This window comes from Equus przewalskii, chromosome 23 (assembly GCF_037783145.1).
Source record: "Equus przewalskii isolate Varuska chromosome 23, EquPr2, whole genome shotgun sequence".
NCBI classification, from domain to species: Eukaryota; Metazoa; Chordata; class Mammalia; order Perissodactyla; family Equidae; genus Equus; species Equus przewalskii.
Window position 1 is genome coordinate 23,255,452 of NC_091853.1, and position 11,519 is coordinate 23,266,970.

The following is an 11,519-nucleotide window of genomic DNA, read 5'->3' on the forward strand; positions in this document are numbered from 1 at the left end:
AGTTTTTCTAAAAGTCTCCAGGGGATTCCATCGTGCAGCCAAGCCTGAGAACCACTGTTCTGGGTTACTCTTTCTGGGGGACTCGGGAATTCTCTGCTGTCGCATTTGAAACTGTCTGAATCTAATGCATGCCTGTAGGACTTCATCTCAACAGGAGGCAAAGGCACCGTGGAGCTATTGCATTGGCCTAATGTTGTCTCATGTTAGAGACAGATGGTTGTAAGGTGGTTTATCATGTAGATGTTTCCCATCTCTGCTTAGCAGCATTCAGGAGATGCTTGGAGATGAGAGGAAATGTATCTTATAAAGAACGCTGCAAATACCATTTTATAGCAACTGGAAAGATGGAAAAGATGATGGAATCTGAGCTGTTTCTTGTAAACCTGGAAGAATACAATTGTGTAGGATGACAATTATCTGGTGTTTATTGTAGAAACTATTCATGAGGCTGTGTGTGTGTGTATGTGTGTGTGTGAGAGAGAGGGAAAGAGAGAGAGAGGGGCCGGACCCGTGGTGCAGCCGTTAAGTGTGCACATTCCCCTTCTCGGCGGCTGGGGGTTCGCCAGTTCGGATCCTGGGTGTGGACACGGCACCGCTTGGCAAAAGCCATGTTGTGGTAGGCATCCCACGTATAAAGTAGAGGAAGATGGGCATGGATGTTAGCTCAGGGCCAGTGTTCCTCAGCAAAGAAGAGGGAGATTGGCAGCAGATGTTAGCACAGGGCTAATCTTCCTCAAAAAAAAAAAAAAAAAAAAAGAGAGGGAGAGAGTTGGAACACAGTAGGTGAAAGTGACTGTCTGGGAAGGGGCTCTACTGACCCTTTCTTCCCTTCTTAAGACCATGAGGGAGCTGGCAAAGGTGAGTGGGAGGGTGGGGATGCTGTCACTGGGACACACTCTGATCCACAAGGCTTCAAGATGTCTTCAGACACAAGCCAGTCTCGGGAACTGAGCTCCTTCTCATTGGCAGAAGGCGGGTTGAAGACCCCCTGGTGGTCATAGGAGGCTCAGCCAGAGAGTCCATCCTGCTGGCTGTGGGATGAACAGTGCAATGTTCCTCCCCAGGCGGAGGCAGCCAGGCGCCCCCTCAGCAAGTTCACCCAGCAAGCTGAGAGGCCTGGGCAGCAGCTGCTGCAGCACTGCATACTCTCCCAGCTGCAGAAGTGGGACCCCTATGTCACCTATGGGCTGTGTGACCTCGGCCCAGATATTTAACCTTGCTGAGTCTCAGTTTCCTCATTTGAGTAATAATATTTACATGCTGCTGTTGTGGGGGTGAACAGATGAGCCAACCCTGGGAGGTAGGCTAGGCAGTGGCATCATTTCCAGTGTGCCTGGGAGCTAAGTGGCTTGCCCAACTTCTAACAGCAAATCGCTGGCCAGAGCAGCAAGAAACGACCTACCATCACGGGACACCTACTACGTACGTGTGCAGACACATACTGAGCACAGGGCACGCATTACCTCCTTCTATCCTCACAAACAACACGGAGAGCCAGGTATTTTTATCCCCACTTGACAGGTAAGGAGGCAGAGGTTTAGGCAGTTTGTGATTTGCCCAAGGTCGTAAAGAGAGTCACTAGTATACTAGACCCCTCCTCCCCGGCTGCAGAGTCCTCCCTGCCTCTCCGGCAGTGACTTGAACCTAGTTCTCTTGATTCCTGGAAAACTGCTTCTTTCCCAGCACCATCCTACCCACTAGAACAGCTCAGCAAACTCACAGTGGCCAGGAGCACCGTGCCAGGCGTTTCATAACACCTTCTCTGGGCCTGGAGACATTTCCGCTTAGGATAACTTATTGCTGAAGAACCCAGAATTTGTACCTCTCATGACTCACTCCTTTGATGGCCAGAATCGCTTAATCCCCAGAAGAATATCAACCCCAGCCTGTCCGTATAGCAGCACCCCAAGGAAGGAGAACCATAAATTCATCCTTCCTTCCTCTTTCCTGTTCACTGAGGGGTAAGTAGTACTTAGCCCTGGAAATCTGTATTTTTAAAAGCTTTTCAAGTGGTTCTAATGATCACCCAGGATTTTCAGACTTCGGGTCCTGACCTGTGGTTGAGTGGTTTATGAAATCAATGTACTGGACTGCGACTAGGAATTTTTAAAAGAAATGCAATAGAGTAGAAACTAGTGTGTACTACACATAAGAATAAGTATTATTTGTGGAACTTTTGCCTTGGTTATATATGCATAAATGTATATATATATATATATATATATATACGTACACTGGATCACAATGTAAAATGTATTTCTGTGAGTCACAGAAAGCATTTGGAAAATCCCAGCTGTTTGGTGTTTATAAATGGTTTTCCACTAGGATTTATTACATTAACTGTTCTCATATTTTTGGTCTTAGGACACTTTACACTCTTAAAACTTATTAAAGAGCCCCAAGAGCTGTTGTTTATATGGGCTATATCTATCAATATTTACTATATTAGAAACTAAAGTTGAAAAATATAATTCTTTACCAATTCATTTAAAATTGTGGTGGGACACCTACTATGTGTGCAGAAACCCATTACATATTAGCATGAATAACACGCTTTAAATTATATATATTTTTACACAGTGAGAAAAGTGGCATTGTTTTACATTTTGGCACATCTCTTTAATGTCTGGAGTGATGCACACGCCCTAAGGGGACCTCTAAGGAGTTGAGGGAGGGAAGGAGAACACGTGACTTGCTTGTAGCTAAAAGAATCCGGCGAAGCTGACTATATAGTCACTCCCGCGATTGCATTGTGTTATACAGGACTCCATCATAGCAGACTGGAGTGAGATTTTCTTGCTGGCTTTGGAGAAGTAGGCCGCAATGTTGTGACAGCCAAGGACCCACGTTGTCATGTGGCGAGGACTGGTGGCTGGCTTCTGGTCGCTGAAAGCAGTCCTGGCCAACAGGTAGCCAGAAAGTAGGGACTTTGATGCTACAACTCCAAGGCACTGAATTCTGCCAGTGACCATCCAAGCAGTGTGCTTGGATGAGGACCTCTGAGCCTCAGATGAAATTGCTCCCCTGGCTGATATCTTGACTTGAGCCTTGTGAGACCTGAGCAAAGACCCTGGAAAGGCCCTCTGGACCCAGACTCCTGACCGGTGGAAAGTGATGATAAATGGCTATTGTTTTAAGCTGCTATGGTTGCGAGGATTCGTTACACAGTAATAGGAAACTAATATGGATGACTTCTTACATCAGCTTCTGCATTCCATCTATTGTGATAAGTTGTCCTAATTGAAGTATCTGAAGAAAATCCAGCCTCACACAGATGTGTAGTTAGAAAAGAGAAAAGTGTTTTAAAAGATTTTTCAGATCCTTGGGGGAGAGGGGAATGGGGAGTTTTGTTTAATGGACACAGAGTTTCAGCCTGAGACGATGAAAAAGTTCTGGAGATGGATAGTGGTGATGGTTGCACAACAATGTGAATAGACTTAGTCACTCAACTGTACACTTGAAAATGACCAAAATGGTAAATTTCCTGTTACGTATATCTTACCACAATTTAAAAAAATAAACTGTCTATTAAATTAAAAAAAAAACAATGCAAAAAATAAAAAAAAAAAACATAAATTGTCTACAATTCAGAGACCAAAAAAGAGTTGCAGTGTGGAATCTGAAATCATATCAATGATTTTCATGCTCCATTACACTAAAATCCATTAGTTTATCCTGCACTTTAAATGACTCTTTCACCCATGAATGATTTTGTAACATCATGCATTGGTTATCTGAAAAATATTGCTCTATGAATTATGCAGATTTTCCAAAAGTTAACTCGTTTAACGATACGATAAAAAGAATTCCTATTCATTAATATCACTACTAATCTCATCAGAAAAGTCGTTAAGTTTGGGGAAACTATTAAACTCATGATGTAAGAAAAAGAAGGAAAATGACTAGTGGATACAAGTTTTCCAAAATTTGGATTTTTCCTTGAGAGATCGAATTTTATCATGGACAACAAATACAGTCAGATGATTTCCTTGGAGTGACAAGCTCACTTCATTCATTTTAGAGAAAACATGTGCCAAATACTCAAGTCTGGATCCTCACATTTGTCAGTCCCTCCTCCAAGTAAAAATGGTGTTCCGTGAAAAAAAGCAGCTATCTGAGCTTGCAGCTCAAACATGGTGCTTTTCTTTGAGAAAACTGTACTTCGGCACACAAGAGTGCTTTATGTGCATTTTCTGTTTTGTCACACAGAATGTTAAAAAGATGTATATACAAGGATCAAGATTTAATAAGATTAGTATTTTTTACTGCCTCATCAAGAGCATTCTTCTTGAAACTGCTTTTGTTTCCTTTTCTGTTTCTTTGTTTCTTTGTTTCGTTTTACCGCACGTGCGCGGCAGGGGATAATAAAATGACGGTTAGTACAGTCTGATGTCCCTGCCTTGATTCACGCTAGGGTATCAGTAGAAAATTGCTGGTGAGTAAAAACTCACCATTGCTTTCATACCATCAGTGCAAATATTAACACGGTGAAAAAGGAAAATAGCATCTTAGTATTGTTATGAAAATAACTTTGATCTCTCAGACCCCCTGGAAGGGTTTCAGACCCCAGAAGTCCACAGACCACTTTGAGCTTTTCTCCATGAGCCTCCACTGCTCCTCCACTCCAGCACCACTGCCCACCCCGAGAGAAAATCCTCACACCAGCCCACACCTTGTGTTCCTCAGATTGACGTCTGATGTGGCTCTGGCAGCAAGTATTCTGTTTCTATCTCTTACAATCAGTAATCTTTCTAAAACATAGACGTCATTCCTTGCTTCAAAACCTCCAAACAGATCCAAACATAAATAAAATTTAGTATAAGATTAAGAAGACATCTTAAATCAATGGGGAAAGGATAGATTATTAAATAAATAGTGTCAGGACAATTGGGTAAACATTTGGGAAAAATTTTTTGTTATCTTTCAGTATGTATCAAAATAAGTCCAAATGGATTACTGATGTAAACATTACAAATTAAACCATAAAGTAAGTTATGAATAAAGGTAATATGTATTTGAGCACAGAATGGGAAAAGCTTTTCTACTTAAACATACAAAAGCAGAGTCCAACGGGAACACCTGGCTGGCTGTAGGTCTTCCAAAGGCCATGACCAAGGTCCATTAAGAGGAGGGCGAGGAAATAGAAGGGGCAGAGAGGTGCTTTACGTCCTGAAACTCATCCCAAGTCCGTTGGGGCTAAGAGAATTGGGCTGAGGGGGGTACCTCAACCTGACCACGGGCTTCCTTTGATGCCATAGACCCTGGTCCTCAAACACCCTGCTTTGTGGCCTTGGCAGGGTTCAGGCCATTTTTCCCAGTGGTGCTGCCACCGTATGACAGATCAGTCATTGGCTCTCAGCTAAAGTAAAAAAGACCCAGTTCTTCACTGGTTTAGGGCTGTATAATGTCTGAAATGGTGGCTTGTGGTAAAGTTATATTCTAAGCTGTCAACAGTGATTCCCTAGACAGTGGGGTGGCTTTTATTTCCTATGCATTTTTAAGTTTGTTAACCCATAGCACATTTACCCTAATGGGGCAAAGCACTCTGCTGGGTGCACTGTCCCTGCGCCTGTTACAGCACCTGAGATGCTATTAATTCGTTGATGATTCATTCAACGTAAACATATTTGAGTAGTCGTAGGCATCTTGAGTGCTTACTATTTGCTATGTACTCTCAGAGATTTAAAAAATAAAGCAGGAAAAGGGCAGCGGAAGCAGCAGGGCGGAGAGTGGAAATTTTTTGCTAGGGCTCTATGACAGATTGTATTGTCCAAAGGTGCTCACAACCCCATCACCCATCCTGCACGCTCTTTTACAATGTGACCTTGTCACAACCCATCAAGAAATGGAGTCTAATTTCCCTCCCCTTGGAAGTAGGCAACAGGACAAAGCAAAAGTGACATCCTCAAACTTCCAAAGGGAGGTCATGATATCGACCCTGGTATCAGTTTCCCCACATTAAACCCAGCATATATGGGTTAAAACCAAAACACTCATTCCCTGCTTACTCTCTGGCTTCCTGGCTCCAGAATCCACTATCCTCCATGGAGACAGACACCATCAAGGACAAGCACCTGGACTATCTCCTCCCGCAAAGAGATATGGGCTAGTGGGAAAGCTGCTGACCAGCAAGGTCATGAGCTCCCTCCTCTCTGCTAGTGTCTCAAGGCCAAAGACAGGCTGGTGGGAAAGCTCCGACCAGCAAGGCCGTATGCTCCCCCTCCCCTACCTAAAAGCCCAAATAAAAACCCTTCCTTTTAGCTTTTTGGGGAGTTTGGGATTTCAGCGTTAGCTGCCCTCTCTCCTTGCTCAGCGCTGTGCAAAAATAAAGTTCCTACTTTCTTCCACCACCCCCGGTGTCAGAGATTGGCTTGCTGCGCAACGGGTGAGCGAACTCACTTCAGGTTCGGTAACAGTCATGACCAGGCTGGTAGCTTCTCCCTGGAATGCTTGCTCTGGCAACTCTCCCTCCCTCCCTCCCTCTCTCTCTCTCTCTCTCTCTCTCTCTCTCTCTCTCTCTCTCTCTCTCTCTCTCTCTCTCGGAACTCAGCCACCATACTGTGAAAAGCTCAAGTCTCATGGAGAGGGTGCATGTTGGTTGTCAGCCCCAGATGAACTCCCAGCTGACAGCCAGCCACATCTGCCAGGCCTATTAGGGAGCACTCGTGCCTTCAGATGACTACAGCCCCAATCAATATCTGACAGCAGCCACAGGAAAGACCCCAGGTGAGAACTACCCAACCGAGTCCAGTCAACCCACAGAAGTATGGGAGATAAGAAATATCTGCTGCCAATCCTCCTCTTTTTTGCTGAGGAAGACTGGCCCTAAGCTAACATCGGTGCCCATCTTCCTCCACTTTAATGTGGGATGCCTGCCACAGCATGGCATGCCAAGAGGTGCATAGATCCATACCTGGGATCCAAACCGGCGAACCCAGGCTGCTGAAGCAGAATGTGCGAACTTAACCGCTGTGCCACTGGGCCAGCCCCTTGGGTTGGTCTTTTGCACAGCAATAACTAACTAGAACAGTGGCTTGGAAAGGCCTTGTCAAGAAGGTGACATTTGCAGTCTTCCAGCTTGGTTGTTCCATATTTGACATCTTTCCTTCCTGTATTAGTTTCTGTGGCTGCTGTTACAAAGTATCAGAACTTTCTGGAGCCCAGAAGTTCAAAATCAAGGTGTTGGCAGGGCTGTGCTCCTTCTGAAATCTCTAGGGGAGAATACTTCCTTGCCTCCTCCCAGCTCTGGTGATTGACAGCAACCTTTGGCATTCCTTGGCTTGTAGATGACTTGGCTTGTAGATGAGTCACTCCAATCTTGTTTCTATCTTCACGTTGCCTTCTCCTCTGAGTCTCTGTGTGTCCTCTCCTCTTCTTATAAGGACACGGCCATTGGATTTAGGGGCCACCCTAATCTAGTATGATCTCATCTCCATCCTGAGCTAATTATGTCTGCAAAGACACTATTTCTAAATAAGGTCACATTCTGAGGTTTCAAGCAGACATGAATTCGGAAGGATACTATTTAATCCGCTAAACTTCCCTTAGAGGATTTCCTCTCCTCTACTTTGATATAAACTTGCTTTTTTAAACTTCAAAGAGCTAGGCAAATGGAAGGAGCTATTTTTACCCAGCGTGCCTTCAGTGCTTGGGTGTTCCACTTGTACTTGAGATTTGTCTCCATGACACATCACTTTCTGGCTATTTTCTTCTTGTATCTCTGGGGCTGACTTTACAGGAAGATGGAAGAATGAACACCTTACAGAGGTCCTTCTGCTCCATTGTGTAGTTCGATTTTGTGCTATTAATGTACATACATCAAATGCAAATGGCTGGGGCAGGCTGGGAGGCATTCACCTCCACAGAGTAAATCAGATGAAAGGGAGCCTGGAAGGACTGTGACAAAGGTCACTTTGGTCCTTGGGGAATCATGGGGGAGGAGTGCCTGAGCATGAGGGGCACTGAGTGTGAGGGGAGGTGTCAGAGCTCAAAGACAAGGAGCTCCTCTGCTCTGTCCCAGGCGAATTGTTCCTACTGTGCCTCCCTGGAAAGCAGTCGAGTTCCTGGCCCTTTGGTGCTCTCGTTCTTGGCACTAGCACAGAGTTCACCATACAATTTGTCCTTCAATTCTCCTTCTCCTTCTCCCCTCTACCCTCACCCCTTCTCCTTGCCCTGTGTCATTAATCCTCACAGTACCTTCATGAGAGGCAAAGGGCTGGGGTGGGGGTGGGACAGGTAGAAAGAGAAGGAAACTGAAGAATAGAAAGGTCAAGAGTAATGGCCAAAGTCACATAACTCAGGTTTCCCAAGTCCAGAAGGTGGGCCGGGTTGCAGATCATACTCAGCTACGGAGAAGTATGTGCTCTTTCTTAGATGTTGTGGCTGTGCAGGGTAAACAGGCTTGAAACATCTTAAGAAGCAGCCGGGCCACATATATCATCCATCCTCAGGCTTCTTGGACTACTTGGAATTTGTTGGTGGTGATTTTTGTTCATCTCAATGGGTCCATAAAACCCAAAAATTAAACCCAACAGAGTAAGTTGGTTTTAACAGGTTGGAGTGGGGCACTGGTATCTCTGTTTATTCCAAGTTTCCCTGGTGGTTTGATGACTTGGGAATCATTGCTGTAGTCTAGATTCTTGCTACTCGAAGTGCAATCGTCAGATGACTATCAAGGACATCATCTGAGAGCTTGCTAGAAATACAGAATCTTGAGCCCCATCCAAAGACCTACTAAATAAGAGTCTGCATTTAACAAGCTCCCTAGATGAATAATATTTAAAGTTTGAGAAGCACTGACCTAGAGCAAGTTGTTCTCAACTTTGGCTGCACATTGAAATCACCTGAGAGCTCTCAAATATACTGACACCTGGGTCCTGCTGCAGACATTCTGGTTTAATTGGTTTCAGGTATGGCCTGTTGGGGAGGATTTTTTTTTTTTTTAAGTTTCCCAGATGATTCTAATGTTCAGTCAGCACTGGCCAATAAATAGGACCCTAAAAACGCTAGTCCCCTCAAAGCCCAGTGGGGCTGGACTGTTGTAGGAGCCATTGTGATCCAGGAACTGCTGCCTTCAAAGCCCAGATCACAAAACCAGAGAAAGAGAGAGAGAGAGAGAGAGAGAGAGTAAGTGTAAGAGACTCCACCTGGTCCACCCTCCTCCTCTTACAGGTTTCACTCTCTCCATCTATTAGAAACTTGTGAATTCCGTTTAAGAAGAGAGAGGAGCGCCAGATAGTAGTAAAGGTGCTCTGGGTTTTCATTTCCAATATTGCTAGTTCTGATGCCTCACGCAGCCTGAACTCATAACCATTATGAATTCGTTTCTTCAGTTATAAAATGGAGATGATGATATCAACAAATCTTATCAGTGACAAGAATAGTGCTCTTCTAATTTCCTACAAAGCATTTTAAAATCTAATCTATGGGATGGCTTTTTTTTTTATTGGCACCTGGGCTAACAACTGTTGCCAATCTTTTTTTTTTTTTTTCTGCTTTATCTCCCCAAACCCCCCATGTACATAGTTGTATATCTTAGTTGCAGGTCCTTCTAGTTGTGGGATGTGAGATGCCGCCTCAACGTGGCCTGACAAGTGGTGCCATGTCAGCACCCAGGATCTGAACCCTGGGCCGCCACAGCAGAGTGGGCGAACTTAACCACTCGGCCACGGAGCCGACCCCTATGGGATGGCTTTTTAAAATGACCACCTCCATAATGTATTTATAGCACTCTCAATTTAGAAAATGAGAAAGAAAATCTAAAATCCTCAATTTATGGAATATGCCAGTTGCCCAGTTCATGGCATAAATGTAAACATTCTGGGATTCAGAGGGGTTGAGAGTATAAGTGGCTCCCCGTCCATGTATCTCCACAACCCCAAACGCATTTTACACCCACGTTCCAGACAGTCTCTCTCCCCTCCCTATGTTGGTTTCCACTTTCCTGGTTAGCAATTGCCAAAAAAGAAAAATGAGAAAAGCCCAGGACAACAGAACTGTCCAGAGCTTTCTTTGTTCATACAAGAATATTGTGCCCCATTAGTTGGGAAATATAATAGTTTAATTTTGTATTTTAATCAATGTCACCATCAAACTTGTACCTGTGCTAACAAGGAAATATTATCAACTTGAGTTTTATCTCTTTACTTTAAAGCCAGGCATTTGCACCCAGGAACATTAGAAATTCTACTCGGATATTTTAGATCTCAGGGAGAAGTTTCAAATATTACTTTTCAGATGAAGAAACTAAAGCTTAAAGGAGTAAAACAGCTAGTTTGGAGGGCTAAAATGACTTTCACATGTGAAAGGACAGGGTTTTCTCCCTCATTGTCCCCCTCTTTGGAGAAGGTCTTTGGTGAGGCATAGAAAAGACACTGTCAGCATAACAACCCCGTGGAGTTACCACAGCAGAAAGACAAAATTAAGAGAAAAGTTTGCTGGTTTTACAGATATTTCACCCAAACGTGATAGGACTGTCTGTATTAATGATGATTTCAGGAATTAAATCATTTTCATGACTTCCCATTCCATTTTAATTCCTGGGTATAACTTAATCCCTCCACTGTTCAATGAAGAGGGGCAGAGCTAGGTTTTGTGGGGCCTAAAGCTTATACAATTTGGAGGTCCCACTAAGAAAATGAATACAAAAGTAGGTACTACATGTGTGAATATTTGTTTAGAATGATAACAGAAATCACAAATTACAAATTTTATAACTTGGCAAATAGCACAAATATTAAAAAATCCAGAAACATAACGTTCTATTTTTATTAACTGCTTGACATATCTCTATATTATTTTTTGTACTTTTGTGGGGGGGAGGCTGCAATTCTTTTTCACTTCATTGTATAATGATTTTGTAATATATTTTTTTGTACATAGAGAATTGAAAGACAATTCAGTCTTTCCTCTATCATGGTTGATCAAAATTTGTTTTTTTAAATGATAGGATGCAAAATAAACAAATTTGTCTTCACACACAGATACACGAGCTCTAGCACTGCTATAAGTTCTTGCCCTACAAAAAAAGGGATTCTGATAAATTCTATTTTGTATGATTCCCATAAACAAGCAAGTATGGAGCATTTTGTACATGGTGCATTTTCAACTCTATCAAGTTTGTGGAGAGAATCTTTATTTTGATAGCTATTGATGAAAACAGAATCCTCTGCTAATAATTTTGCATATCTGATTATTTGACATTTTCCACAGACTATTCTCTGGCTCCATACATTTTTTTTTTTTTTAAGATTGGCACCTGAGCTAACAACTGTTGCCAATCTTCTTTTTTTTCTTCTTCTTCTCCCCAAAGCCCCCCAGTACATGGTTGTATATTCTAGTTGTGAGTGCCTCTGGTTGTGCTATGTGGGACGCTGCCTGAGCGTGACCTGATGAGCGGTCCCATGTCTGCACCCAGGATCTGAACTGGCGAAATCCCGGGCCACTGAAGCGGAGCATGCCAACTTAACCAGTTGGCCATGGGCCAGCCCCTGGCTCCATATATTTCAAACCTTGTTTCT